This window comes from Silurus aristotelis, assembly GCF_946808225.1.
Source record: "Silurus aristotelis genome assembly, chromosome: 9".
Classification (NCBI taxonomy): Eukaryota; Metazoa; Chordata; class Actinopteri; order Siluriformes; family Siluridae; genus Silurus; species Silurus aristotelis.
The window spans coordinates 23,516,816-23,522,517 of NC_139582.1; positions in this window are offsets into that span (position 1 = coordinate 23,516,816).

Genomic DNA, 5,702 nt, shown 5'->3' on the forward strand with positions numbered 1-5,702 from the left:
GGGGCTTGCTCCATCCGCTCCACGCATCAGCCCGGTATTGCAGTACTTCTGGGAATGGTGCACCTCTTTACCTGTTAAAAAAGCAGAAATAACGAAGGGGAAAAAAATAGCAAGCTCATGCTCATTGTTCTTTTCTTGAGTGCACATAGCTCTCAGTTGTGTAGCGTGTTCAATTTCATTTAATAAATATAATTCAATCTTTCTTTTCTTTTCTACACCTGTGCATCATCAACAGTTTTCCTGCCACAGGCCAATTTACCCTTAGCTAGCTTTCTAGCTCACCAATAAACTTTCAAAGGCCTAGCAACACCCAAAGTATAGCTCAGGTTTCTCTTCATTCACGAATAAATCTTTCGCCTTTTACTAAAGATTTCCGCGGAGAGGAACATTGATGAGTTCGTGGGAGTCGGAAGAGGGGCTTGCTCCATCCGCTCCACGCATCAGCCCGGTATTGCAGTACTTCTGGGAATTGTGCACCTCTTTACCTGTTAAAAAAGCAGAAATAACGAAGGAGAAAAAAATAGCAAGCTCATGCTCATTGTTCTTTTCTTGAGTGCACATAGCTCTCAGTTGTGTAGCGTGTTCAATTTCATTTCATAAATATAAGTTCAATCTTTCTTTTCTTTTCTTTTCTTTTCTACACCTGTGCATCATCAACAGTTTTCCTGCCACAGGCCAATTTACCCTTAGCTAGTTTTCTAGCTCACCAATGGACTTTCAAAGGCCTAGCAACACCCAAAGCATAGCTCAGGTTTCTCTTCATTCACGAATAAATCTTTCGCCTTTTACTAAAGATTTCCGTGGAGAGGAACATTGATGAGTTCCAATTATTTTTGCAGGCTTTGTTGTTGCAAAACTACTTGTTTTCTAGGGTTCAAGAAAAGAATTAGCATAGCGAGACTTATCCAAATCTTGTTGCTAGCTTCTACAACTTTTTCACCACCGCGCTGCGTAATATTCTGGAGAGTGGCTCAATAACTACCGTCCAGTAGTCAAAGCTTTTTCATTGGGTACCCTTAAGGCCGTCGCTTAAATCAGGTTATCGCTTCTCGGCCTTTTGGCTAAGATCAAGTGTAGTATCTGTTCTTATCAGTTTAATATCTGATACGTCCTCTATATGAGGACTACATATTAAACGGATTTTTGACCGTGGGAGTCGGAAGAGGGGCTTGCTCCATCCGCTCCACGCATCAGCCCGGTATTGCAGTACTTCTGGGAATGGTGCACCTCTTTACCTGTTAAAAAAGCAGAAATAATGAAGGGGAAAAAAAGAGCAAGCTCATGCTCATTGTTCTTTTCTTGAGTGCACATAGCTCTCAGTTGTGTAGCGTGTTCAATTTCATTTAATAAATATAAGTTCAATCTTTCTTTTCTTTTCTACATCTGTGCATCATCAACAGTTTTCCTGCCACAGGCCAATTTACCCTTAGCTAACTTTCTAGCTCACCAATGGACTTTCAAAGGCCTAGCAACACCCAAAGTATAGCTCAGGTTTCTCTTCATTCACGAATAAATCTTTCGCCTTTTACTAAAGATTTCCGCGGAGAGGAACATTGATGAGTTCGTGGGAGTCGGAAGAGGGGCTTGCTCCATCCGCTCCACGCATCAGCCCGGTATTGCAGTACTTCTGGGAATGGTGCACCTCTTTACCTGTTAAAAAAGCAGAAATAACGAAGGAGAAAAAAATAGCAAGCTCATGCTCATTGTTCTTTTCTTGAGTGCACATAGCTCTCAGTTGTGTAGCGTGTTCAATTTCATTTCATAAATATAAGTTCAATCTTTCTTTTCTTTTCTTTTCTTTTCTACACCTGTGCATCATCAACAGTTTTCCTGCCACAGGCCAATTTACCCTTAGCTAGTTTTCTAGCTCACCAATGGACTTTCAAAGGCCTAGCAACACCCAAAGCATAGCTCAGGTTTCTCTTCATTCACGAATAAATCTTTCGCCTTTTACTAAAGATTTCCGTGGAGAGGAACATTGATGAGTTCCAATTATTTTTGCAGGCTTTGTTGTTGCAAAACTACTTGTTTTCTAGGGTTCAAGAAAAGAATTAGCATAGCGAGACTTATCCAAATCTTGTTGCTAGCTTCTACAACTTTTTCACCACCGCGCTGCGTAATATTCTGGAGAGTGGCTCAATAACTACCGTCCAGTAGTCAAAGCTTTTTCATTGGGTACCTTTAAGGCCGTCGCTTAAATCAGGTTATCGCTTCTCGTCCTTTTGGCTAAGATCAAGTGTAGTATCTGTTCTTATCAGTTTAATATCTGATACGTCCTCTATATGAGGACTACATATTAAACGGATTTTTGACCGTGGGAGTCGGAAGAGGGGCTTGCTCCATCCGCTCCACGCATCAGCCCGGTATTGCAGTACTTCTGGGAATGGTGCACCTCTTTACCAGTTAAAAAAGCAGAAATAACGAAGGGGAAAAAAAGAGCAAGCTCATGCTCATTGTTCTTTTCTTGAGTGCACATAGCTCTCAGTTGTGTAGCGTGTTCAATTTCATTTAATAAATATAAGTTCAATCTTTCTTTTCTTTTCTACACCTGTGCATCATCAACAGTTTTCCTGCCACAGGCCAATTTACCCTTAGCTAGCTTTCTAGCTCACCAATAAACTTTCAAAGGCCTAGCAACACCCAAAGTATAGCTCAGGTTTCTCTTCATTCACGAATAAATCTTTCGCCTTTTACTAAAGATTTCCGCGGAGAGGAACATTGATGAGTTCGTGGGAGTCGGAAGAGGGGCTTGCTCCATCCGCTCTACGCATCAGCCCGGTATTGCAGTACTTCTGGGAATCGTGCACCTCTTTACCTGTTAAAAAAGCAGAAATAACGAAGGAGATAAAAATAGCAAGCTCATGCTCATTGTTCTTTTCTTGAGTGCACATAGCTCTCAGTTGTGTAGCGTGTTCAATTTCATTTAATAAATATAAGTTAAATCTTTCTTTTCTTTTCTTTTCTTTTCTTTTCTTTTTTACACCTGTGCATCATCAACAGTTTTCCTGCCACAGGCCAATTTACCCTTAGCTAGCCTTCTAGCTCACCAATAAACTTTTAAAGGCCTAGCAACACCCAAAGTATAGCTCAGGTTTCTCTTCATTCACGAATAAATCTTTCGCCTTTTACTAAAGATTTCCGCGGAGAGGAACATTGATGAGTTCGTGGGAGTCGGAAGAGGGGCTTGCTCCATCCGCTCCACGCATCAGCCCGGTATTGCAGTACTTCTGGGAATGGTGCACCTCTTTACCTGTTAAAAAAGCAGAAATAACGAAGGGGAAAAAAAGAGCAAGCTCATGCTCATTGTTCTTTTCTTGAGTGCACATAGCTCTCAGTTGTGTAGCGTGTTCAATTTCATTTAATAAATATAAGTTCAATCTTTCTTTTCTTTTCTACACCTGTGCATCATCAACAGTTTTCCTGCCACAGGCCAATTTACCCTTAGCTAGCTTTCTAGCTCACCAATGGACTTTCAAAGGCCTAGCAACACCCAAAGTATAGCTCAGGTTTCTCTTCATTCACGAATAAATCTTTCGCCTTTTACTAAAGATTTCCGTGGAGAGGAACATTGATGAGTTCCAATTATTTTTGCAGGCTTTGCTGTTGCAAAGCTACTTGTTTTCTATAGTTCAAGAAAAGAATTAGCATAGCGAGACTTTGATACAAATCTTGTTGCTAGCTTCTACAACTTTTTCACCACCGCGCTGCGTAATATTCTGGAGAGTGGCTCAATAACTACCGTCCAGTAGTCAAAGCTTTTTCATTGGGTACCCTTAAGGCCGTCGCTTAAATCAGGTTATCGCTTCTCGGCCTTTTGGCTAAGATCAAGTGTAGTATCTGTTCTTATCAGTTTAATATCTGATACGTCCTCTATATGAGGACTACATATTAAACGGATTTTTGACAGTGGGAGTCGGAAGAGGGGCTTGCTCCATCCGCTCCACGCATCAGCCCGGTATTGCAGTACTTCTGGGAATGGTGCACCTCTTTACCTGTTAAAAAAGCAGAAATAACGAAAGGGAAAAAAAGAGCAAGCTCATGCTCATTGTTCTTTTCTTGAGTGCACATAGCTCTCAGTTGTGTAGCGTGTTCAATTTCATTTAATAAATATAATTCAATCTTTCTTTTCTTTTCTACACCTGTGCATCATCAACAGTTTTCCTGCCACAGGCCAATTTACCCTTAGCTAGCTTTCTAGCTCACCAATAAACTTTCAAAGGCCTAGCAACACCCAAAGTATAGCTCAGGTTTCTCTTCATTCACGAATAAATCTTTCGCCTTTTACTAAAGATTTCCGCGGAGAGGAACATTGATGAGTTCGTGGGAGTCGGAAGAGGGGCTTGCTCCATCCGCTCCACGCATCAGCCCGGTATTGCAGTACTTCTGGGAATCGTGCACTTCTTTACCTGTTAAAAAAGCAGAAATAACAAAGCAGAAAAAAAGAGCAAGCCCATGCTCATTGTTCTTTTCTTGAGTGCACATAGCTCTCAGTTGTGTAGCGTGTTCAATTTCATTTCATAAATATAAGTTAAATCTTTCTTTTCTTTTCTTTTCTTTTTTACACCTGTCCATCATCAACAGTTTTCCTGCCACAGGCCAATTTACCCTTAGCTAGCTTTCTAGCTCACCAATGGACTTTCAAAGGCCTAGCAACACCCAAAGTATAGCTCAGGTTTCTCTTCATTCACGAATAAATCTTTCGCCTTTTACTAAAGATTTCCGTGGAGAGGAACATTGATGAGTTCCAATTATTTTTGCAGGCTTTGCTGTTGCAAAGCTACTTGTTTTCTATGGTTCAAGAAAAGAATTAGCATAGCGAGACTTTTATCCAAATCTTGTTGCTAGCTTCGACAACTTTTTCACCACCGCGCTGCGTAATATTCTGGAGAGTGGCTCAATAACTACCGTCCAGTAGTCAAAGCTTTTTCATTGGGTACCCTTAAGGCCGTCGCCTAAATCAGGTTATCGCTTCTCGGCCTTTTGGCTAAGATCAAGTGTAGTATCTGTTCTTATCAGTTTAATATCTGATACGTCCTCTATATGAGGACTACATATTAAACGGATTTTCGACCGTGGGAGTCGGAAGAGGGGCTTGCTCCATCCGCTCCACGCATCAGCCCGGTATTGCAGTACTTTTGGGAATGGTGCACCTCTTTACCTGTTAAAAAAGCAGAAGTAACGAAGGGGGAAAAAAGAGCAAGCTCATGCTCATTGTTCTTTTCTTGAGTGCACATAGCTCTCAGTTGTGTAGCGTGTTCAATTTCATTTAATAAATATAAGTTCAATCTTTCTTTTCTTTTCTACACCTGTGCATCATCAACAGTTTTCCTGCCACAGGCCAATTTACCCTTAGCTAGCTTTCTAGCTCACCAATGGACTTTCAAAGGCCTAGCAACACCCAAAGTATAGCTCAGGTTTCTCTTCATTCACGAATAAATCTTTCGCCTTTTACTAAAGATTTCCGCGGAGAGGAACATTGATGAGTTCGTGGGAGTCGGAAGAGGGGCTTGCTCCATCCGCTCCACGCATCAGCCCGGTATTGCAGTACTTCTGGGAATCGTGCACCTCTTTACCTGTTAAAAAAGCAGAAATAACGAAGGAGAAAAAAATAGCAAGCTCATGCTCATTGTTCTTTTCTTGAGTGCACATAGCTCTCAGTTGTGTAGCGTGTTCAATTTCATTTCATAAATATAAGTTCAATC